At 39.8% G+C, this 26,878-nt stretch overlaps 1 pseudogene; it reads right to left on the reverse strand.

Moving 5' to 3' along the window:
• Positions 1 to 26,878, reverse strand: part of LOC138353543 (sodium-coupled monocarboxylate transporter 1-like) — a 176,358-nt pseudogene that overhangs the window by 78,293 nt on the left and 71,187 nt on the right.

Consider the following 26,878-nt stretch of genomic DNA (forward strand, 5'->3'; position numbering starts at 1 on the left):
AATATCCATTTATGCTCGAGATGTCTATCGAAAGCTGCGCATGCGCAATAAGGAAGAGGAGGAAGACGGGAGAGCGTCTCCAGACACAGAACCAGAGAGCACGACTCGGACGCCATTGACAGCGTGTAGCAGAGCTACGTTTTGACCATACTTATTTCGCTCCCACGACCAGTAGAGCGGAGCCACGTTATCTGGCATGATATAGCCGTGTCCCAGACTAGCATATCTGCAATTCCAAAGTCAACGCCTTTCAAGCAGCAGCTGGAGGACGAAGAGTTGCTCAAGTCTCCACATCAACGGACACGCGGCTCGGCAGCTTGGTTCACCTGCTTGTTATCATGTGGCCACAGTTAACATTTAGGCTAGTTGTCGTTAGGCTGTATATAAAATAATAAAATCCCGTACGTGTCTTTAGTAAATTTACCATCTAAATAGATGATTATTTTCATTGTTTTCTACAGAAGGAATTTACAGTACTTGAATATAAATTGCACAGATATTGGCTGAAGATTTCTACAGTTATCCTTATAATTTATGATGCATTTGTAGTTACCTATTATGTAGAAGATTTCTACAATGTAATTGCCTTTCAGTACCAAGGCGACGCCAACCGAGGTGCTAGGCTTCCCCACCTTCATGTGCAACAATTTACCCTATGCAACACGTCGTCGGTGGAGCGTGGCAACTGATTACACCTCTCTAGATTTACAGCTGAGCTGTCCCTTTTTTTATCTGTAGCAATAACTCTGTAGTTACAGTAGTGATCTCCCAAAAAGATCTATTATATTAACCATTGCTCTATATACTGTACTATTCTATCCAGCAGTATATTGAGGAGCATTTACCTCCAATTAATCTATTATAATCAACCTTATTTACTTTCATATTTTACTTACTCTGGTGAAGAACCAGCACCAGAATAATGCTAGGGATGTATTAATCTTTTAGCATGTAACCCCCCAATTTTGTATAAGTTAATTTGACTCCATTTATATAAGAAATACAGTTTCACTAAGATCCATAGGACACTAGTTCTTGGGATCAGTTTTTCCATTGTCTTATTTTGTTTTCCACTTTTTCTCAAAAAGTGGTGGTCCTTCATAGCTATCGAAGTATATATTTAATTATTAGTTATTGGAGTCAGGTTTTTCCCCACAACACACATATACGCACGTACACACACGTACATGTACGTACACACACGTACTCGTACGTACACGCACGTACGCACACTCGCTCTCTCAAGTGCTTATGTTGTTGACTGATACTATTATTGTCAATATAAAAATATTTTATATACATACCAAATAATAAAAATGTACAAATAGCACTTAGTAAACGTAATGCAACAAAGAACATGTAATTGTAAATATTATTATGGCCACAAAGTACGCCGGTAAGGTAGATAATTTTTAATATTTCTAACCTTGCGACCCGATAATAAGCATCTGGCACCCAGCACCGCGTCCCAATCCGAACATTACAGAACCTTGATCTACAACATCAGCGATGTTGTACATCGCTGATAGACACTCTGCATCTATCAGAGTGGAACCAAGAAATAATACCATAAAGATGGTAAGAGGAAAGCCAAAGAATGGCAGCGTAAAGTTTTGTGCAATAGCCTTTCAAAAACTTTGGTATAGCAAAGCTTAGGCTATTTCCACCCCCCCCCCCCCCCGCCTCGCAATTAAAACTTTGGTATAGCAAAGCTTAAGCTATTTCTACCCCTCCCCCTCCCTAGCAAAGCTCTTACTGTAGCTCAAAATGAAGAGCTATAGTAAATAAAAAATAACTGTAAATAATTTGAGATTTGGACCATATTTTAGATTGGCACAAAAGATGTTCACCATTAGAAGGGATGGTATGAAACCCATACTTGGGATAAGACAATATATTACAGAGCAACAGATGCTGAAGATTTTTTTCCTGGACAAATTCAAGCTCTTTGACATAGAAGACAAGACAGTATTATAAGTCAAAAAGATTGAAGCAATTACCTTTCTTCGGGACAGGACGATCAAGAACATATCAGCGCTTTCTGGTGATTAGTGCATGAAGGTCTTTGAAAACGAGGTTAACTGAGGTGAAGAAGTGCGGCACAGGATTTGAGGAAGAGGCAGGAACAGTGTTGTCAACTTAACACGAAAGAAGAACACAAGACTAAAAGAAGACTTGGAGTCTGAGAAGGACATTCATTACATGGTTCCTTGTAGAGAGAGAGAGTGGTTAGACATAGAGGGAGACAGCCGCCAAGGTATGAAGGTATTTTTCCTCTGTGGATTGCTTTAGTGAAAAGCCCATCAAACCAGAATCCAAGTGGTTGGGCGCCGTTCCTTCACTCCGTCCTTATATCCGAGTTCCTTTTCCCCACACCACTACACAGGCATATTACCTTAGAGTTTTCCCTTATAATTTCCTTACCTTAGCTTCATAAATACAATTTCATTTACACACACACGTATCGTGCGGAGATATGTCTAATCACCCCCATTGACGCTTATGATCCTAGGAGTGGCTTAACAGAGCATTCTTTTTTAGCCGAGGGAGAGGAAACTCAGATGCAGGTCATCAGCATATGAGAGGTACTGTAAGAGCTGAGGCACTAACTCGAAGAAGGTGAGGCGGCCGCCTTTATCAGCGATGTTCCACACGTTGGCCACACCACCCAGGTCCACACAGCACACCACCACCACCGCCAGCACCCCACCAAACATCACCAGTGTCTGCAGTACATCTGTGTACACCACGGCTTTGACACCTCCCTGTGGAATTAAGTTGTAATATTAGCAATCTCCTCAACATATCATTGTACACCACAGCTTGTACACATCTAGACAGAGCTCAGGAACATGTACACCTGTAAAGTGACAGTTGAGAGTCGGGACCAAAGAGCCCCAAGCTCAACCCCCGTAAGCAAAACTAGGTGAGTACATCTTTGCGGGATAATAATATTATTAGCATTGTTGTTAACATGTTATTGTTCCCCATTGTTTGTATACATCCCCTGCAGTATCAAATTGTAATATTAGCAGTGTCTCTAGCATCATTGTATACTATGTACATCCATGTGCTACAGTCAAGCGCAATACTTAATCAGTCGTTCAGAGTCGCCTAAAGAATCTCTCACAGCACTTTGATCGATGATTACCTCACCGGAGCATCACGTAATGTTCTAAATATTTGAACCTGCTGGTATAATATACCCTATGGAAAATCATTACCCTTGAAGCATAAATAATATATGAAATCCATCCACTATCTATCTCTCATAGACACCGTTCCTTCCTCATTCTCCCGGTCTTGGTCTGTCATCGTGACCGTTCGTGGTGCTATATGGTCATAATGCCTCAGTCATTTATGTAGGTCTTAACCAGGGTGATATAATGACCAATCACTGCTCACCTCTCAGCACTGTTGTCTTAAACTTCCAGCACAGACACTCAAGGGTAAATTCAACTCACAATCTCTTCCATAACTTGCGATCCTGGGGGACTGTGGGGGGGGGGGGGGCTCGGACTTATGGTTTTAGGAGCTGTGTCGGGGCCATAATTTTGGCTTAACAGATTTAATTTGATGTAATTAAAATTGACTACTAGCTTAGTTTAATATTTTTTGTAGTTGATTTGTATGTAAATATTGTAGTCTAGTGCTGCTTAATTCAGATATTTAAAAGTCCTGAGTTCCATTGGTTTGTTAGATTTTTATGAATGCTGCTAACCGTCAGATGTACAAGTAGAGTTGTTGGTGCTTAGCTGATTGGTGTGAACCAGATAAAATGGTTTTATAGCAGGTAGGTAATAAATGGATGATAAGTATGTAAGAGAAAGTATTGACCAAGCTGGAGAGGGGGAGACTTACAGTGCAACATGGTGGACGTGGAGAACCCGGCCGGAGCCCCCAAAAAATTACAGTTTGTACTTCTCTGAGCCAGAACAAGACATTTTGTCTTCATTATGAGAGCTTAGCAAACTGGTATGGGGTGGCCAGAGCAGCAATCCCACACAGCTCAAGAGAAAGTCTCAGTTCCTCGGACTTTGGATGCACCTCCAAATTTTATTTTTAATCGAAGACTTACTAACGTGTTGGCCGGAGCCAGTGGCTCTATTCTTGGCGGAGAAAGATGCTAGCACCTGTGTGATGGCACCAGCCAAAGTGATAGAACATCACTTACTACAAACGTTGCCTTATGGATATTTGCAGGGATTCTGGTATTGGGACAATTAAGCGCAAGTGGCTAAGTGATTTTACTCCTTTTATGTATAAGTGGAGGAAATTTTAACGGACATAGATGTCTCGATGGAAGTGGTGATCCTTAAAGGCATCATGGCTTGACAGTCTCTGCTTTTGTTTGAGAGAGCAGTGCAAGAGGAATACACCCAGACGCTGGAGAGGTTATGTTAACTGAAGGAGTAACATGTCATGTACAACCCCTTCAAGGGGTCAGACTATAATGGCTATAAAATAAAAACAGAGTATAAAAACAACCCCCTTTATAGTCTGACTTCGGTTAAGTATCTGTACATTGGGAGTCGGCACACGTTTGCCTGTACCTGATGTTAAAGCCTTTTATGTTAGGGGAATGATTTGGCAGGTGACTAGGTAGTGGGATCTAGACAGCCTGACCTATGCTGGCAGAACCTACATTTCCACTAGAGCCCCACGCTGCAGAAGAGTGTGTTGTGCCTTATGGGTATTTTGACCAGCGTCTCAGATGTTGAATCAAAGATCAGCCCTGTGATTACTAACGTAGACGTTCTGGAGATCTGTTATGACCACACATACACCAGTATGATGATACTGTGGCTGGTGTTATGATGAGTTCACACTGTATTGTGATATCCAGGTCGATTAGCCTAGTATCACAAATATTATTGTATCTATATAATCTCTTTTTGACAATGCTCTAGTATATTGACCAGACCACACACTAGAAGTTGAAGGGACGATGACGTTTCGGTCCGTTCTGGACCATTCTCAAGTCGATTGTATATTTTATAGTATATTTTATGTATTGTCATTATATGTCTCTAGTATATTTTATGTATTGTCATTATATGTCTCTAGTATATTTTATGTATTGTCATTATATGTTTGAAATACCTATACATATTATGTATCATTACCAAATGTATATGCCATGTATTTGTGGAGATATTTAACATAGAGTTAATAGCAGAAGCCTAATGTCATGTAGCTTGAAAATACCATTATATGTTTATAGTATGGAATGCTATGAATTGCTGTATTCACCTAATTGTGCTTGCGGGGGTTGAGTTCTGGCTCTTTGGTCCCACCTCTCGACTGTCAATCAACTGATGTAGATTCCTGAGCCTTCTGGGCTCTATCGTATCTAGATCTGAAACTGTGAATGGAGTCAGCCTCCACCATATCACTGCCTAATTCATTCCATCTGTTAACTACTCTGATACTGCTGTATAGGACATGCTATGTATATTATGATGTAGAATGTATACATTTGTATACCTGATGTATGACTAGTATGTATACTGTGATATATCAATTTCACTGATGTTCAGGGGCCAGATTCACGAAGCAGCTTACGAATGTTTTTCTTCTTAGCGGCTACGTCGGTATTCAGGTAGGCATACTAAGAAGGAAAAACTTCGTAAGTATGCTCTGTCGGCTAAGGTTGCTGTCGACCACTCGTAGCTTTACGTAAACTGTATATAACTCAATTTTTGTCTACTACACTACACGGAGGATCGATTTTAATATAAACAAAATATTTTAGTATGTGAATCTCGTGAAGAAGAGTCCTTCATGTTAGTTATATATGCATTCCCTGCTTGAAACTTGTAGTAAATATGTCTTTTATGATATTAGAATTAGTTTTAAGAACAAATCCACAAGGGCCGTGACGAGGATTCAAACCTGCGTCCGAGAGCATACCAGACGCTGCCTTAATCGACTGAGCTACGACATGGTCAAAAGGAGTTGAAACCGAAGTTCTACTGAACTTACTGGATCCTGCAGCCTCTCCGAGGCACAAACCAGGGTTTTACTCATCTCCCCCCATGCACTCGAGCTTGTCAATAGGCCGTTCTCCCCTTTGCCCCTTACTTCATTACACACAGAAATGTGTGTTTAGAATTAGTTTTATAATAGCAAAATATTATACCAGTAGTATTAAGTAAATAAACACTGGTGAACATGAAATATGAGAGAAAGTGGCTGGTGGGAGCATTTACAATCCCCAAATGCCCCACTTCACAAATGATGTTAGGTAAGAAGGGTAAAAACTTCAAAAACTTCCCTCATTGAATACTTAACCTATAATTATGACTGTATGTATTATTATGACCTGTTAAAAATGAGGGGGGAAGTAAGGGTCCAAGACCTCTTCCTGTTACACAATTTGGCTGTGTGTAACAATAAGTAATTTATTTATTTATTTATTTATTTATATATACATGAAGGTACATTGGGTTTGTGAGGATATATAGCATGGTGTTTACATTCTTGTGAAGCCACTAGTACGTGCAGCGTTTCAGGCAGGTCCTTAATGTAACAGATAATTTTAAGTAGGTAAATTCTAGCAAAATTTATAAAATGATAACAGGTACATTGCAAGAAAAAACTGAGATGAGGGAGATTAGTAGGTATATTAAAGCACATCAGTAGCTCTGATTGATTACATTGACAGCTTGATTGGTAATTTAACAAAGAATAATAGGCACAATACAGCATTTTGATAGCACATATAAGAAGACAGCAATGATCACAATGGTAAAGTTGTTTGGATTAGGTACATCAAGATTGGGGGATTGGGTAGCACTAGATACAGTGCAATTTTAAAGCACAAGGTAGGAAACTATGAAGATGAAATTAGGCACTTTTTGTTTTTGCTTTTCAATGAGGCAAATATAGAATAAATATAGATATATATAGGAAGGCAAATATAAGAAATATAGCAATAAAAATGAATAAAAATGAGGAAAATATAGAATTTTGAATAAAGCACAAGGTAGGAAACTATGAAGAAGAAATTAGGTACTTTTTGTTTTTGAATGAGGCAAAAGTTGGGCAGCTTTTCAACTCATTAGGGAGTGAGTTCCATAGACTAGGTTCCTTTATTTGCATAGTGTTTACACAGATTAAGTTTGACTCTGGGGATATCAAAGCTGTAAAAATAGTGATGAAGATATTTATATAAAAAATATAATGAAAGAAATATTACTGGTTTATTTTTATTCTCTCTTTTTGTACTGTACAGTGTATCCAAAGAAGTGAAAAAATTGAGACATAATGCACAATTTAATGAATGATTCAAAAGAAATATGACTATTACATATCAATATGAGATCTTAATGATCCATGCTTAACAGGATTTAATAAGGATAATACTGGTAATAATACAAGCTATAATTTAACATCATTATTACTGATTTTTTTTATTAAGAAACTTGGGTATACACAGCAATGTGCTGCTACCCTATTCTATATAGAAGAATAAGGTTGCAGCAACCAGCTACAAGCTCATACAACAACCCCACCTCACAGGACGGCCAGTCATACATGGAATCAGGAGAGAACAAAATACTTAAGGCTGATCTATTAGCCCCCACTGGCAAAATCTCGGTGCAGCACAAGAATATCTTCCAATATTCCTGAGTGTATGAAGTAATTATAGAGCTCAAAGTATCTCATACCATTTGGTCTGAAGTCACTGAAAACAGGGCAATCCCAGATATAGTGTTGGATAGTATGTCCTCTCAAGTAGGACTGAAAACATGTTTTTTTTCACCAAGAAGGTTATAAACCCATGGAACCGCCTACCCTCTGAAGCCGTAAATGCCAAAATCCAGCTAAAAAATATCATTAAGACAATTGGTGGGACCTTTAACAAGCCGCCGGCTTTCTGTCCTCGTCGAGGCCACTAGATAGTTAGTGGCCCTTGGGTAAATTCAGGTAAATATATACAATAATAGTCAGCGCATCTTCTGAGCGACAATGAATGCTACTCAATATCTCTTAGAATTACGTAGGTAAACAAAAAAAATAACATATATGTTTACCTACAATGTCGGTGCTGACTGTAGAAGTTCAAAAAACATAGTTTTACTTCGAAATATACTAATTTTATAAATTAAAAAATTATATACAAATCGACGTAAATAGGTGGCAGGTGAGCACTGATAAGCAAGCGTCATGATTGACTAAATCTTCAAGATAAAGAATGTTGCCTGCCCTCTGTGACCAAAAGAAAAGCCCTGGTGACATCTAGCTAGAATTCTTGAAAGTTGCTAATAACTTCGTAAATACGGCTTTCTGAATTGCATGTAGCCACGTTCTTAGCCGGTACGTACGAACCTTCGTAGCACACCTACTTACGAAGAAATACATGGAGCTTCGTGAATCTAAGTTCAGTGCAGTATCCTCGTGACATTTGCACTTAGTTACTGATATTCTGGTACTGAGAGAATTGGTTCATTGATATGCATTTGCATGTAAGGTTGTATATTATAATATGCAATTAGTTATTGTATGACTTAAACGCTATTAACTGATAAATGTCTGGATTTAAGCTTGTGATATTTGAAGGAGAGTCGGTTGACTTGCCGAGTTGGAAACAATATCTCTCACGGCCTGCCTGGCCCTGAGTCGTCACCACCTCTTTATTTCTCAAACGGGCGGACGTGTGACGTCCGACTCTTGATTTGGGTGGCATTTTGTGTGTTTATTGACTACTAGTATATATATAACTATTCTTTTGTACCTGTATTGGATCAGACTACCGAAGTACACCATTTATGCCAGGTGGTAGGTGATTTTATGTATACATATTGATATGGATAGTTGAGGACCTTAAGTGATTGCTACTGTGCGTTGATATGATATTGATTCCTCAACCACTAATTAATGTGTGACACCACCATCCTGTACTTGTGTTCAAAGCATGTTAGGGGGCTAGTGTACCATTGTGCCTGGATAGAGCCTAGTGACAGCTAATCCCGAGGGTGTGCAGTTTAATGCCTGTTGATGATTTCGAAGACCTTTGATGAAAGCTGGATTAATGTGATAGAGTATCAGTTGTAAAGAACTTTAGTTTCTTATTGATTTACAGTGTCCTGTTTTATATGCCCCAGTAAACTGGTATATTTTATGCTAGCCTTTTTACTCAACCATAGACGTTTATTGAGACTTTGGCCAGGCTTTGGTTTTCCAGTGATGCTGTGGAGCATGAGGTCATGACAAGATCATTACGAACTTTCCGAGTGAAGAATGTGTGTTGGATCTTTCGCAAACTTTCATTGCCAGAGTAGATGACGAGTCAGAGGACAGAATGGTAAGCGTGCCATCACCTCCGAAAACATTGCTGTGACTGAATCTATTGCATTAGACCTATGTCCAGAAGTCACCTTAAGATACTTCTGGACATAGGTTTAGAACCATCTGGTTCAAAGGATCAGCAGGAGGCTGATCTTACTCTTACAGTGTCATGATGTAGCTATCACTTTGGGGAAAATATTAGATGCAGCAACAAGTTACTATTGCAAGGATCATCGTTTGATGAGAAAATGGAGACCTAATGGTTCTCCCTAGTCCAACGTATTGGAGGTAATACACCAATTAGTGTTGCCTAGTATCTGTTGAGTGAAGCTGCTGTTGGCTATTCATTGTTTTTTCAGGGATGTTCGTGGGGAGGCTCTTAGCCTCTAAACGGACCACTGAGTGTTACTCCTTTCTGTCTTACTTAGGCAGTGGATGAGTATTTATGACTCATATGTTGGCTTCAGTAAGATTATATACATTGTGCTTACCAACTTTCTCTGTACTGTTAAATCTCAGATGAAATCTCACTTCATTTAACTCTACACAATGTTACATAATGTCACAGTTGTCTGTCGGGCATTTCGCCACACTGCTGAGATTTCCTATTTATTTTGAACCTGCATGTCAACCTATTTCCTATGAATATGGGTTATCAAAGCTGATGCTGTGTACAGTAAATGCTCTTCTGTTTTCCTATTGTATACTTTCATCAGAATAGGTGGTTTGTAGTTGGTTGAAGTTTTGTACAAACCCGCAATCCTGATGATGCAGCTGCTGCCTTATGGCCACTCTCTGTAAAACTTCTGCAGTGTTCCATATACTCTGTGGAATGTAAATGGCTACATTCCCCCCTCTTAGTTACAAGTTTTGCAGCTTCATCTGCAATTAATGTCATTCTTTGGTCTTCCTACACGACTTGGTATCCAGTTGATAAATTTTCGACGATCTTGCCATTCGAGTGTTTGCATTAATGCTATGACATTTGTGGTCAGATGGATCTTGTCACATAAGAGTTCTTGCTGCAAGGTTTTAATGGCAGTTCTCACATCTGTAAGTTTGAGAGTGTTGTTAATATTCAGCAAGACCATGTTCCAAGCCTTTTGAATGGCTAGAATCTCTGTTTGTAAAGATGAGAACTTTTTTAAGTCTCGAATGAATTCAGAGTGAGAGTACGTCCCTAAATATCAGGAATACCACGATGGCATAGTGTGCATGTAGATGCATCAGATTCAGGTGCTGGAGTAGTGCTCCAAACTAGAGATGATCACGTCGATCAGCCTGTTCATTACTACTCAGGAAAGTTTAATAAGGTCCAACTTAGCTATTCGATGTAGCTGGTGCTAATATTAGCCTCTTATAAAGTTTGAAGTGTACATTTGTACAAATATAGTGGATGTGTATAGATGACAGGCCGCTGGTGTTCACCAACCGGCTGAAGCAGCCAAACCAGAGACTACTATGCAAGCCCTTGTTCTTGCAAGACTTCAGTCTCAACATTCATTACTTACCCGGACGACTTACAGGCAGTGGTCGAGTCTTTGTACCAGTTGCCTTGATCTGAACTGTCTCAACCTGGTCATATTACAGTCTCAGGTCAAGGGGGACTGGGTATTAATAGTTATTCAGCTTCTCCTGGGACACCGAAGAAAGGAGAAAATCAGTAGGAGCCATGAAGAGGGTTCGAACCTGCACACTGGATATTCTTAAGCACACGACTTAGACCACTTCACTATGACATGATCAGAAGCAATGCAACGTGGGATTCAACTGAATCATTTAGGGGTCTTTAGACTTCCTCTGAAGCCCAACCAGGGGTACACACGTTGCCACCAGAGTCATGGTGACAGCCAGAGTGCATGGCTGTGCTCCAGGAGTTCCACCTCCAACGCTTCTCTTCAAATGCACGAAGAAATCACAAAGATATTTTTGTTTGTTAGGTCCACATTGAAACAAATAATTACCCGATAAACAGAATATTGACATCTAGTGATATGCCGTGTGCAATACTCACAATGGTGATGTAGAAGGTACAGATGGTGCCCATGATGAGCGTGGACCCCCAGGTGGGCAGCTGAATGACCGCCGACATGGTGAGTGCGGGCGCGTACATACCCACGCCCATGTAGGTGACGAGGGTGAGCAGGAGACACACCGTAGACATCTTGCGGAGGAGCGGTGACCCATACCGCAGCTCTATGTACTGAGACATGGAGGAGAGGGAAGGTCAAGCAAGTAACTCTTGTGCAGCGTCTTCGCAAATGTCATGAAAATTGCAGAAGAAACAGGGCCACGCATAGATATGAACGAATAAGTACCATGACTCAGTTCCCATTACCTGTTGTAAACATGAGCAGGAACACACCTGCTCTGATATATGTGGACATCAACTGACCTCGTTGATGGAGACGAGCTTCAGCTGGTAGAAGATGGGAAGAATGATCTGACCCACGAAGAGGCAGCCCAGGCTGCTGCCAAGCAGGATCGTAGTGAGTTGGGTGCCGAAGAAATATATCTCCGTGGGGTTACCTGCCGGAGGTGTTGGTGTTAATTGGCGGCTCTTGCAAACTCACGCAGTAACACCCAGTAACACGTACAACACTCAGCAACACCCAGTAACACGTACAACACTCAGCAACACCCAGTAACAAGTACAACACTCAGCAACACCCAGTAACACGTACAACACTCAGCAACACCCAGTAACACGTACAACACTCAGCAACACCCAGTAACACGTACAACACTCAGCAACACCCAGTAACAAGTACAACACTCAGCAACACCCAGTAACAAGTACAACACTCAGCAACACCCTGTAACACGTACAACACTCAGCAACACCCAGTAACACGTACAACACTCAGCAACACCCAGTAACACGTACAACACTCAGCAACACCCAGTAACACGTACAACACTCAGCAACACCCTGTAACACGTACAACACTCAGCAACACCCAGTAACACGTACAACACTCAGCAACACCCAGTAACACGTACAACACTCAGCAACACCCTGTAACACGTACAACACTCAGCAACACCCAGTAACAAGTACAACACTCAGCAACACCCTGTAACACGTACAACACTCAGCAACACCCTGTAACACGTACAACACTCAGCAACACCCTGTAACACGTACAACACTCAGCAACACCCAGTAACACGTACAACACTCAGCAACACCCTGTAACACGTACAACACTCAGCAACACCCAGTAACACGTACAACACTCAGCAACACCCAGTAACACGTACAAACACTCAGCAACACCCAGTAACACGTACAACACTCAGCAACACCCAGTAACACGTACAAACACTCAGTATCCCATGATAGCACCCAACACTGGTAAATAAAAAACAAGCAGCGACACTAAGTAACACAACAACACTAAGTAACACAGCAACACTAAGTAACACAGCAACACTAAGTAACACAACAACACTAAGTAACACAGCAACACTAAGTAACACAGCAACACTAAGTAACACAGCAACATTAAGTAACACAGCAACACTAAGTAACACAGCAACACTAAGTAACACAACAACACTAAGTAACACAGCAACACTAAGTAACACAGCAACACTAAGTAACACAGCAACATTAAGTAACACAGCAACACTAAGTAACACAGCAACACTAAGTAACACAGCAACACCTAGTAACACAGCAACACTAAGTAACACAGCAACACTAAGTAACACAGCAACACTAAGTAACACAGCAACACTAAGTAACACAGCAACACTAAGTAACACAGCAACACTACGTAACACAGCAACATTAAGTAACACAGCAACACTAAGTAACACAGCAACACTAAGTAACACAGCAACACTAAGTAACACAACAACATTAAGTAACACAGCAACACTAAGTAACACAACAACATTAAGTAACACAGCAACACTAAGTAACACAGCAACACTAAGTAACACAGCAACACTACGTAACACAGCAACATTAAGTAACACAGCAACACTAAGTAACACAGCAACACTAAGTAACACAGCAACACCTAGTAACACAGCAACACTAAGTAACACAGCAACACTAAGTAACACAGCAACACTAAGTAACACAGCAACACTAAGTAACACAGCAACACTAAGTAACACAGCAACACTACGTAACACAGCAACATTAAGTAACACAGCAACACTAAGTAACACAGCAACACTAAGTAACACAGCAACACCAAGTAACACAGCAACACTAAGTAACACAGCAACATCTAGTAACACAGCAACATCTAGTAACACAGCAACACTAAGTAACACAGCAACACTAAGTAACACAGCAACACTAAGTAACACAGCAACACTAAGTAACACAGCAACACTAAGTAACACAGCAACATTAAGTAACACAGCAACACTAAGTAACACAGCAACACTAAGTAACACAGCAACACCTAGTAACACAGCAACACTAAGTAACACAGCAACATCTAGTAACACAGCAACATCTAGTAACACAGCAACACTAAGTAACACAGCAACACTAAGTAACACAGCAACACTAAGTAACACAGCAACACTAAGTAACACAGCAATACTAAGTAACACAGCAACACTAAGTAACACAGCAACATTAAGTAACACAGCAACACTAAGTAACACAGCAACACTAAGTAACACAGCAACACTAAGTAACACAACAACGCCTAGTAACACAGCAACACCTAGCAACACAGCAACACTAACACAGCAACATCTAGTAACACTACAACACCTAGTAACACAGCAACACCTAGTAACACAGCAACACCTAGTAACACAGCAACACCTAGTAACATAACAGCACCTAGCAACACAGCAACATCTAGTAACACAGCAACACCTAGTAACACAGCAACACCTAGTAACACAGCAACACCTAGTAACACAGCAACACCTAGTAACACAGCAACACCTAGCAACACAGCAACATCTAGTAACACAACAACGCCTAGTAACACAGCAACACCTAGCAACACAGCAACACTAACACAGCAACATCTAGTAACACTACAACACCTAGTAACACAGCAACACCTAGTAACACAGCAACACCTAGTAACACAGCAACATCTAGTAACACAGCAACACCTAGTAACATAACAGCACCTAGCAACACAGCAACATCTAGTAACACAGCAACATCTAGTAACACAGCAACACATAGCATTACAGCTACACTAAGCAACACAGCAACACCTAGAAACACAGCAACTCAAAGTATCACAGCAACACTAAGTAACACAAAAACACCTAGTAACACAACAACACCTAGAAGCACAGCAGCTCCTAGTAACACAACAGCACCAAGTAGCACAGAAACTCCTAGTAACACATCAACACCTAGTAACAGCAACATCTAATTGAGGGAGGGAGGGTTTGTGTGATAGGTCACATGTCTGTCAGTCACTGCTTGGATGCTCTATCTCTAATGTCACATATTGCTCTAATTTATGTTTCTGCTGCTCCTGCTTTGACATGAATCGTTCTATGTTAACATTATTGTAATTCCCTGACCTCCTTAGTAAATGTTTGTGCTCCAAAATATATTACACTGCACATACATTGGTAAATTCTACTAATACAGGTCGATTCATTGTACTATTGATATATGGCCCAATGTGATGTGATATTAGAACCTCCGTCATCGCCCGGTCAGTATGCGCACATTTCATGATCTCTCCCAGCTCTAGTCTTTCATATTGTATCCTCTCGTGTTGTGAAGGCATGGCGTTCCTCGTGTAGTCCCTGTATTACTATAGTTCTTTTCTTCTGGTATTCCATGACATCATTACTCTGCTTCAATGTCTCATGATGTATTGTGCCTCCTGCTGTCTCTTTGTCGTTTCTAATTACCATATTGTTCCCATCATTTTCACATATTCGTGAGGTGCTTTGTAATCTAAATAATTTGTTCTCTAACTGCTACAGTCTCGCCTCCCCAGCTTGCCCACTACCCCAGTGGTGGTTGACCTCTACTTCTGTCCAGGTGGCTAGGATTATTTCTCCCCCCCCCCCGGTTATGACTGACTCAGGTTAGTTATTCTTCTCTTCAATCTTCGGATTGCTGTCCCCCACTCTGTTTCCATCTTCGTAATTTCTGCTTTATAATATCCCTCTATCCATTGTTTCTGTTTGGCCATCTAACATTCCCATTTTGTATCCAAATACTTTTTCTGTTCTAAGATGATCTCCTCAACCCAAAGTTTACTCCTCTCTTCCCATTCCCACAAAGCACTCTCTACAATCCTATCTACCCCCTCCCATTGTGAGTTCCTCCGTGCTCCTCCTTGACTTAGTACCCTCCTATGACTTCTTGTGTCAGTCATTGCAAGACTACCTTAGGCAGAAAGTGTCCCAGTTACCTTTCCCTCTAGCCAGCACTATAGGTGATATTTCCCGGTACGTCGTCTTCAAAGTCTTGAGCTTCTAATTTCTTCATTCATGGTTTCCAGCATTGCCAGCTCACTTTCCACTATTCGAATCTCAGTGTCCTCTCATTATAAACAGCCGTCCCCCCCCCCCCTCCCTTACACACACTCAGAGCACGGATGGTCACGATCTACCAGGCCGGTGTCTGAAGGGTATTGTGGGTCTGAGAGGTAGGGAGTTTCTGAGAGTCAGAAACTCTCTGAGTCTGAGAGACAGAGTGAGGCTGGGAGTCAGGAAGAGGGTGTGCTAGGGGCAGGGAAGAAGCAGGGGCAGGTATGGGTTTTGGGATATGTTATGAATCCATATACTTGATTCTAACATTTATCATGATAAACCATGTATGTTCATTATTCTTTCATCAGTTATTTAAAATTAATCCTTATATCTATTTGAAGTGTGCTTGTATGAGATATTTTGCTAATGCTATTGCATGTTCATTCATTTGTGGGGGGGGGGGGACCGTGGCGTCTCATGGGGGGGGGGGCCGTGGCGTCTCATGGGGGATGACCATATTTGGGATGTTCCAGTAATGCGTGTACTGTATCAACCTAGCGTCACTGATTCACCCTAGTAATTATTCCTATTTCTTGTATGTACATATTTCTTTAATTACACATTAGCAGTGTTATATGCATATTAGTATAGTTATAATTATGTTCTTAAGTATTACTCTCAAATAGCAGAGTATCTAGAGATTTCATGTGGTTCTTAGTTGGTAACCTGTAAACTCCATGCCTGCACGCTCCAGCCATGTTAGTCATGTGAGTGGAGCTGGTTGGGGTGGACATATTATGAGGTAAGTCTTTGGTACCTGTTTATTGTTTAGTAACATAGCTAATTGCCTGGCTAGACCATTAATTTGCAAACCCATCTGTTCATTTAAGTTTTAAATTAGTGATCAGTGCTTATATATAATGATATTGTGTTATTTTATTCTGGTGCAATAATATTTCTGGCTACTTGTATTTCATTTATATGTTTTCAGGTTTCTTTGTTACCTTTACTTAAAGTATATTGAAAGTATATCAACTATAAAGTTGATATACTTCGTATAAAGTATATCAACTGCTTATACTTAAATTATAAGCAGTTGATTTTTTTACCCTAGACATTTGTAGTAGGTAAGGCCGCATTATTATATTTTAGTACTGCAAAAGCAGAGGAACCATACCCAGAGGTCAAGGGCCATAACAGGGTAGAAGTGGGGTAAGTGGGAGTTGGGGGCTCGGGATGGGAGTGGAACAAGAGAAAGGGGTGTTTGAGGGCAGTTGAGAGGTGAGAAGGAGAGAGACTGCGGGGTCGCGAGGTGAGGGGGTCATACTGGAGGCCAGGTGCAAAGGGTTGTGGTGGGGTAAGGGTTGTGGGGGGGTTTGGGGATGGAGTGAAGGAGAGAGGCATTGGAGAGTGGGATAGAGCAGATGGGATTGGTTGCAGAAGGGGTGGAAGGTGCAGAGGAGTGTTTCGGGGTAGAAGGCTGGTGGGATGGGAGATGAGTTGGGGAGAGTGAGAGTTGGGACGAAGGGGGCATTGGAGGGTAGGATTGAGCAGATGGTTGCAGAGAGGGAGGTTGAGGGGGGGCAGTGTAGTTGTTGGGGAGGTAGAATGGGTGAGAATGGATGGGAGGGGCTGATTTGGTGGGAAGGGGGAGTTGTGAGTTAGGAAGGGATGCTGGGGCGAGGGTGACGAGTGTGGATCAGTTTTCTTGCCTTCAGTTCTTGCTGTTCGTCTTTGGTCATGTATCTGTCTACAAACACATTATAATAACCTTTGCTGTGCTTTCATATGTAGTCAACTGCCTCTTTATTAGAAAACTGCTCCAGTACAGGTCTGCTTTTGTTGCCATTATAAGGCCCAATTCGGCGACTGAGTTTAATCTTGTTTCCTGCCATGATCTTAGCATTAATACACCTATATATTTATCACAGTTCAACCTTTTCAGTCTGTATCCTTTCATGTTTTGATGATGCCTTTGCTTCACATAATCCATGAATGACTAAGTGTTGGCCTCTATGATCCATTTTCATGCTGGTTACCCTTCAGTGTTGCAGCCCTTACTGAGTCCCTATCATTTCCCCGCTTGTTTCTAGTTGTATCTTCTGCATTGTCCCATATTACAGCAATTTTCTGAAGTGGCCCCTCCAGATTCTGTAGCTTAACCTCACTGTCTTGCACCCATTTGCTACCTGTCTTTCCCATCCGTGCTAACCCACGCCCCACTAATCTGAGCTCCCCATCTGTATTAATGCTCCCTGCGCCTAACTCCTTGTCAAGTATTGTACACATAGTTTCCCATTCTCCCCCTCATCCGTTTAATCTCTCCCTCACTTGTGTTTGTCTCTCAATCTCATCCTATATTTATTGAAATCTCTCTTTTAATTTCCAGGATCACGTCCTCCATGCAATCACTCCTGCTCTTAACACATTTCCCTATCACTTTCTCTATAAAATTATCCTCCTCTTCCCTGATGCTGCTTGACCTGGTCGCCCGTCCTGATTTTGTCAATGCAATAAACTATCTTAGCCAACAAGCTATTACTTTGCTCGGTCTGATGGCACAATAGGTGAACGTATCCAGGCGTCTTCTCTCAGGTGTGGTGTAGGAGCAGGTGAGGTTGCGGTCAGTGTGAGGTCAACTCCCACACCACTGGTCTACTAAACAATGTGATACAATACTTATTTCCAAATACACTATTTCAGCTTTCTTTCCTCACTTTCTAATGGTTTCTGTCAGTTTAACATATATTCATTCACTTCTATCTACTGTTTTCACTGATTGAAGACTTGTTGAAAATTCTGACATCAAATTACTAACCCTTGGCTTACTTAGTTAAAATGGTTGTCAGGTATTTACTAATAATACTAACATTACTAAATTTATCAGTGTACCTGGTGACTCCCAGGAAATAATGGGATATTGTTACAACAGCCAAGCAGCCGAGGTACCTAATGTTTCTCCCGATGAATATAATATTTCCAGTCTAAGAGTTATAATATGAAGAAAAGTATTTATCAAGACTGGATATAACAATAAATTCTGAATAAATAAACAACTTCCTCCTATTACTGATAATTGAATCAGAGAAAACTGGATGAAACCAGGACTTATCCAGGGAGGCAGAGGCGGGCACAAGTAACGCCAAGCTAGTACACCCATGTTAGTCGAGACGCACGGATGTGTTAGCTCTCCTAAATTTGATGCCATACTTATGTACCCACTGACGCCAAAGTTCGAGTGTTTGATATCAACATGTACATATTTCCTGAACCTCCAACAGAGGAACATTAAGATTTTGCCCAACTAACGAGCTCTACTAACAGGAAAGTGTTGTTTCTGAGTATATGTTTCATAGTTATGTGGTGGCCAATATCATAATCTTATTAACTTTTGCCCGGTTATAACGCAGGCAATATAACCAAAATGAGTTAGCAAAATTATTAGTACTTGCTCCTTTAATTTGAATATACTTAGCTTGTAGATGCAACGTGCTACTTACTACTTATTCTGCAGGTAATGTATTAGAGAAGGACGCCAGATCACCTGCAGTGTCATGAGGTTACTCCAGATGCCATTATCTTGTCTAACAACAAGGTTCCTTGTCCACGATCGAGGGAGATCTAAGGCCGTTACTATGTTGGAGCTAAGCGTTTACATTTTTACTTACTAACTTGTAGTTAACTAATATTTATAGTCATGTTATCCACCTCAGGTGGTATAAATTTTGAAATCAACCCCCCCCCCCCCAACCAAATATGTGGAGTAGGTAACACCTGGCAGGAACCTAACTTAAATCTAGTCAACTTAAAATAACTTAAAATTACTGTCATATATTAATCTTTAATTACTTAATTAAAATAATAAATAAATATATTAAATAACAATCAAACGAATTCCTGCTAGGACATTCCCCCACATAAATTATGATCCAACGAACCAGGATCATGTTTATGATCCAATAAATAACCAGTACAGTGTATATATATAAATTATAGCAGTAAGTACCCATCTATATACATAAATTCTTAGCCTAACTCAACTAACCTCAGTCAACAATCAGTGATTGAGATCACAGCTGCCACACTTTAATGCGCGCGATACCCGTGAAAAAAAATAGCGCATTGTGCAGCGTTTTTTCTCAATTTAGAGACAATTCTATAACCAATGTTCCAGCGATGTGTCAATATTTCATTCAAAATGATCTGCTACCAGAAATTTTAGCCAAATATCCCCAGTTTGCTAACTGTAGGTAGTAACTAAGTGATTGTAACCTATCCACCGCTGCCCACTGGATGGGGGGCGGTGTGCAGGACAAACATATAAATTTTGACACTAGCTCTCCACATATGTCAGTTGCTTAATTTAGAACCTGTACTTGAGGTCGATCTCGAACCCATTGTTGATGTGATGACTTATATTGAATTTTGTAACTAGCTCATCAAGATTGTAACTTGCTTAGCTAAATGAATTGTGGGGTTCAGTCCCTGAGCCCATTATGTGCCTCTGTAACCCTTTCCACTACCGCCCACAAGATTGGTATGGGGTGCATAATAAATGAACTAAACTAAATTTTTTTCTCTTGAGCGTAAACACCAAACAGTGTGTAATCTTTTCACTCTCCTGACATCAATTCTCGAGCTACGTATTGCATTTTGGTATCAATGTGTTGGCAATAAAATTTTCTACAAGATCATATGTATAAAATATAACCAAAGCATTAGCTATTCCACCACTAAATAAATAAAAACGTAGATCACTCACCGTCTCGCCGTACGCCCAAACAGCAACAAAATGTTCATACTCTTTTGTTTGTTGTCAGCTCCACATTAGTCCTACAGCGTTAAATTTTATATCACTGAACTCGCAATAAAATTCTCTACACAGACATATGCATATAAATGTAGAATCATGATCTCGGCTCACACAAGAGTGTGTAAAGTGGGCGATTACCCTCGTTGTGTCACCAACTCAATAGTCTCTCCTCTAAGTTACAATACAATGCCGTTTTCTCAAATAGGCCATGTGCCTATTAGAGAAAACGAAAATTTAATGGCAAACATATTCATACAAACCCCAAGTCGATCGAATAAGAATTGGATTTTATATGTTTTTTTTAGATCGCCCGGCTATTTATGACGCGGGGGCAGAACCTGCATAAGCAAACCCGCCGGAAATGTACGACGCGGTCCCCCTTAAAGTGTTAAACACTAAGCTTGATGTTCAATGGTGTCAATCATGGGTCATAGCCATGTACCCAGGAAACTTGCCACCATACTAGAAGTAGAGGTAAGAATATTTAGGTCCCCAGGAGCTACTGCTCACAATTTTTACAATAATTCAATATTAACAGAAGCACTAGAGTGGTATCATCCTTTAACCATAATATATCTAGGTGGTAATGATATACCGGCTCCGACACTGCTGTTGAAAATTCGTGTTAATTTCGTCTCCACTCAACGTTGCATGTCCTAACTGCTGCCCAGCGCGAGTTAAGTGCATGGAGACTTAATATGCCATAACTCACAGTTAACCCTAACAGTAATCAACCAAAATTAACCATTTTTCGCCTGCCTATCTACGACCCTTCTGCCAAGCGTTCCCCATACGCCTATCCCTACTATAATTCATCAAGTATCTACCTTTAGAAACACTACCAAGAATCTATCGCTGAAAACATGCCCAAACATAACAACAAGCAAGGTAGGGGTGCCTCTCGCTCTGGATCCATTACTCCTAGAGATCTGAATGGAACACTGGCAACGCTGCAACCCTCGCCGATGTTGGTAAACACAGCATCCGCTCCCCCTCCTCACTCCCCCCCTTCAACTCACCTCGAATCTCTAGCTGTAGAATTCATTCAATCTATGGCTCCCTGTCTAAACTTCAAACCTCTCAGAAGTAACCCATGGCTTCAGAAACTGCACAACCTTGTGCAAATGCAATCTGAAGCTATTTCGGCCCTCCAAATCACAGTCACCCAACAACAACAAACCATAGACCGCCTCCTTGAATCGTCGACGAACAACAACCAAGAAATTCTCAACTTACAAACTGTTGCAAATGGTGCAATGGATCAAATACATAAGATTCAGGCCGAGGAAACCCTCTCAGCTCAAAGTGACCTCCTTCAAAAGCTGGAAAAACAGATCAATCTCCTTCAGATTCACCAGGCGGCTTCCGAAGATGACCAAGAGCAACAACAACTTCATGACTCCCTGATAATTAGCTCTACTGATCTACCTGATGAACAACAAGGTGAGAATTGTTGTAACATAGCCCACACCCTAATTAATTCAAAGATCAGAGTCAATGTTGAAATCAAATCAGCTATCAGGATCGATAAAAACAGTCCCCGTAGCAGCAGTAGAATGCTCATCAAACTTGCAAATCCCTGTGCGAAGTTTGACCTCATACAATCAGCTGCTAAGTATAAAACCAACCTCTATATAAATGAGTGTCTTACAAAGCAGCGTGGATCCCTCCTCTACAGGCTGCGTCAAATTCGCAAACAAAACCCTGGTCTAATCAAGCAGTGCTACACTAGGAATGGAACGATTTTTGCGAAGAAGGAAAGTACAGGAAAAAGATATGAAATAAAGTGTGACCAACAATTACTGGCCTTCTTTAGTGATTGTGGTATATCTGAAAACCTGAACCCGACCAATGCCAGTACTTAAAATAACTCCTTCAGTGCCTGAGCCTAACCTAACTTAATCTAACTTTGTCTAAGGTGCTGTCTCTCCCTTACCATTTACCTAATGTTCTCTCATTCATATAATTTCCTAAATAATCCATCAAGTCTCCATGCACTTATGCAAGCATCTACCTCAGTTTCATTGTAAAATTTTACTCTTAAATCTAATCTTACCTTATTCCATTTAAATTGTAAATTTAATTGTATTGATCTATGTCATTTATTGAAATCAATTATTGATCTCATTTTGTTCTTTTAATTAAGTTCATTCTAATTATAGGTTAAAACTAAGCTAATTAAAATTTATTATCTTCAAGATTATTTTACTTTACAATTATCATTTGTCAAATTTTTTTTTTTATATATTCATCTTGACAGTCTCTACTGATTTTTTTGTTCTCTCTGCCAAACTTGTGTATCCTCCATGGCTATCTAGTGACTTTTATTCTACCTCTAATTGTTTCAATTCTTTTGTTTACTTGCATTTATTGTTGTGTTTTGCCATAATTATTCTCTAATTTTAGCAGACTCAATACTTTGTAAGCTCTTATTGTATTGTTATATTATTATATTGCTGTGTTTTGCTATAATAACTTTCTATTTTACAGCAGATTTAGTTTTCATCTGTTCCTGAAATTGCTTATCTTATTGTATCGTGACATTATCTTATCTATATGCTTACTGATATTGATCCAGATCGAAATCTTCTGTCCCATATCCACACAAATCAGCACATTGATCATCATTATTGCAGGTATTACACAGCAAATCTTGCAAAAAACAAACTCCTAAATAGTACCTGCTTATCAGTTTACAACAAAAATGTTAGGTCACTTGGTAAACATTTTGATGATATAAATGCACTTCTTACAGCACTAGGTATTAAATTATCTTTCATCATTTTAACAGAAACTTGGCTAAGTAATGACTATACCCAAATCTACAATTTAGCTGGTTATAAAGCCATTCATAACTGCAGGCCTAATAAAAAAGGTTGCGGTACAGCAATATATTACAAAGATACCTTCACTTGCAATAGTGTCATTAGTGATAGAGACGACTATTGTGAATATACCTTTGCCAAGTTCTCCAGTAAATCCCTTAAATCCTCCCTGATAATCGGTGCCATGTATAGATTTCCTAATACCAACATAGCTTTATTCTCTGACAATGTAAGGAATCTTATCATAAATAACAATCTCAACAAAAATCACATCATTCTGGGAGGTGATTTCAATATTGACCTGGGTCTTCAAAACAACCCTCAAGTTGACTATTTCCGTAACAGCATGCACTCCTGTATGCTAATCCCCACAATCACCAAGCCCACCCGAGTCACTCAAACATCTGCCACTACCCTGGATCACCTATGGACTAATATAACAGCTCCCCTTACATCTGGGGTAATTTATGACAGAACAACTGACCACTATCCTACTTTCCTCATAGCAAACATTGACACATCACCACCAGAAACCAAAAAACTTTCATTCAAGCTACATAGTGAATCAGCTTTAGGCAATCTCTCTAATGCACTCCACAATATTAACTGGGAATCTGAATTTAATAATTCACAGGATATAAACTCATCAACTAACCTCTTTCTCTCCAAAACTCTAAGCCTCTACAACACTCACTGTCCCCTCCTTACCAAACAAGTAACTGATAAAAGAAAAAATAACCCGTGGCTCACAAGTGGCATAATTAAATCAATCAACAAAAAACATGAATACGAAAAGAAATTTAGGAGTGGCCTAGTTTCAATGGAAGTAGTTAAAAGGTACTCGTCAGTGCTTACCAGTATCATAAGAAAAGCAAAACTTTCATATTATGAGACTAGATTCAAAGAAGCAAAAGGCAACATGAAAAGCACATGGAATACCATCTCTAACATCCTGGGAACTAAACAACACTCCCACAACCAGATAACACTCTCTAAGGATGGCCTTACACTGTCATCTGACTTAGAAATGGCGAATGAATTTAATAGCTTCTTTTCATCGATTGGTGCTAACCTTGCAAGTAAAATCCAACAGACTTAGACACATATCAACACATATCTCTCAGGCAGCTATCCAAACTCTCTTCTCCTCTCACCAGTCAGCCCGTCAGATGTTGTGTCCATCATACACTCACTAAAAACCAAAGCTGGGAACATCAGTGAAATCCCATCCATTGTATACAAGAGCGCCTCCCATGCCCTTGCGCCACCTATAGCTCTGCTGTTCAACAAATCCCTTGAGTGTTATACCTTCCCTGATATCCTTAAAAAAGCAAGAGTAACGCCAGTTCATAAAGGAGGTAATCCGTCAGACATAAACAACTATAGACCAATATTGAACCTACCCATACTATCAAAAATATTTGAAAAAATTATCTATAAACAGCTCTACTCCTATCTCGTAAAATTCGACATTCTTAGCCCCTGTAAGTTTGGCTTCCGCTCAAAAGAGTACCAACGATGCAATTATTAGTCTCCTTGATATAATTTACTCAGCTCTTGACAAAAATGAGTTTCCAATTGGACTCTTCATTGACCTGAGAAAGGCCTTTGATACTATTAATCACGATTACCTCTTAAGTAAACTCCATCATTATGGAATCCGAGGCCATGCACTGGACTATATCCAATCCTATCTTAGTGATAGACACCAATGTGTTGCCATCAATAATATAATCTCTCCCATTCTACCAATAACTGTTGGAGTGCCACAGGGCAGTATCTTGGGACCTCTTCTTTTTCTTATATACATTAATGATCTGCCTAATGTCTCTAACATTATGAAACCTATTTTGTTTGCTGATGATACTACCCTCATCTACTCCAACCCCAACCCACATACACTAAATGGTGTTGTTAATAATGAACTAAAAAAAGTCCACTTATGGATGTCAACCAACAAACTAACACTTAACATAGAAAAGACCTACTACATCCTATTCGGAAGCAAATCTACAAATGCAATTCAACTTCAGATTGACAATGTAAACATTAGCAATAAAAATGATGGAAAGTTTCTTGGCATATTCCTAGACAAGAGACTCAACTTCAGTACCCACATACAACACATAACTAAGAAAGTCTCTAAAACAGTTGGTATACTCTCCAAAATCAGATATTATGTTCCTAACTCTGCTCTCATCTCTCTATATTATGCACTAATCTATCCCTATCTCAACTATGGTATCTGTGCATGGGGTTCAACCACTGCAAACCACCTCAAGTCCATCATCACCCAGCAAAAATCTGCTATCAGAATAATATCAAATTCTGCTTTCAGACAACACACAGCCCCCTTGTTTAACTCCCTAAACATGCTAAACATAATCTCACTCCACAAATTCTCTTGTGCCAACTACATTTACAAAACCCTGTTCTTAAATGCAAATCCTTGTCTGAAACTCTTCTTGGACAGATGTAATAGGACCCATTATCACCACACCAGAAATAAATATCTCTTTGATATCCCCAGAGTTAAACTTAATCTGTGTAAACACTCTATGCAAATAAAGGGACCCAGTTTATGGAACTCACTCCCTACTGAATTGAAAAGCTGTCCAACTTTTACATCATTCAAAATCAATACTAAAAAGTACCTAATTTCATCTTCATAGTTTTTCACTTTTTGCCTTAAAATTGCACTGTATCAATTGCTACCCAATCTCCCAACCTTTATGTTCCCAATCTGAACATCTTTACCATTGTGATCATTGCTGTTTTCTTATATGTGCTGCCAATCTGTTGTATGGTGTTTATAATTCTTGTTTATCTGTATCTTTTGCTACCCAGTCTCCCAATCTTTATGTACCCAATCTGAACATCTTTACCATTGTGATCATTGCAGTCTTATATGTGCTGTCAATCTGCTGTATGGTGTCTATTAACCTTGTTTAAATTACTAATCAAGCTGTCAATGTAATCAATCAGAGCTTTAATATAACAATATGCTTTAATATACCTACTTATCTCTCTCATCTCATTTTTCTCTTGTAATGTATCTTTATCATTTATCAATTCTGATTGAAATTACCTACTTAAAATTATCTGCTAGATTAAGGACCTGCCCGAAACGCTGTGCGTACTAGTGGCTTTACAAGAATGTAAATACTGTACTATCCAATGTATTCTCACAAACCCAATGTACCTTCTTGTATATATATATAAATAAATAAATAAATAAATAAATAAATAAATAAATAAATAAATAAATGAATATACACCCATCACGTAACCTGCTGAGATTATTAATCACCTCAGGAGAATAATTAACTCCTTCAAAACAAATAATTCACCTGTAGTGTTTACTCTAATAGAACCACGCCGACCACCAGAAATTAATCGTTGGGGTGTAAGTTCTGAGTATTATAAACGTACAGCTGACTATATAAATTATCATCTCGAGAAAAGGGTACAGTTGGGAGCCACCTGTATTCACTTCACAGCCCGACCA

Source organism: Procambarus clarkii, chromosome 58, assembly GCF_040958095.1.
Source record: "Procambarus clarkii isolate CNS0578487 chromosome 58, FALCON_Pclarkii_2.0, whole genome shotgun sequence".
Taxonomy (NCBI): Eukaryota; Metazoa; Arthropoda; class Malacostraca; order Decapoda; family Cambaridae; genus Procambarus; species Procambarus clarkii.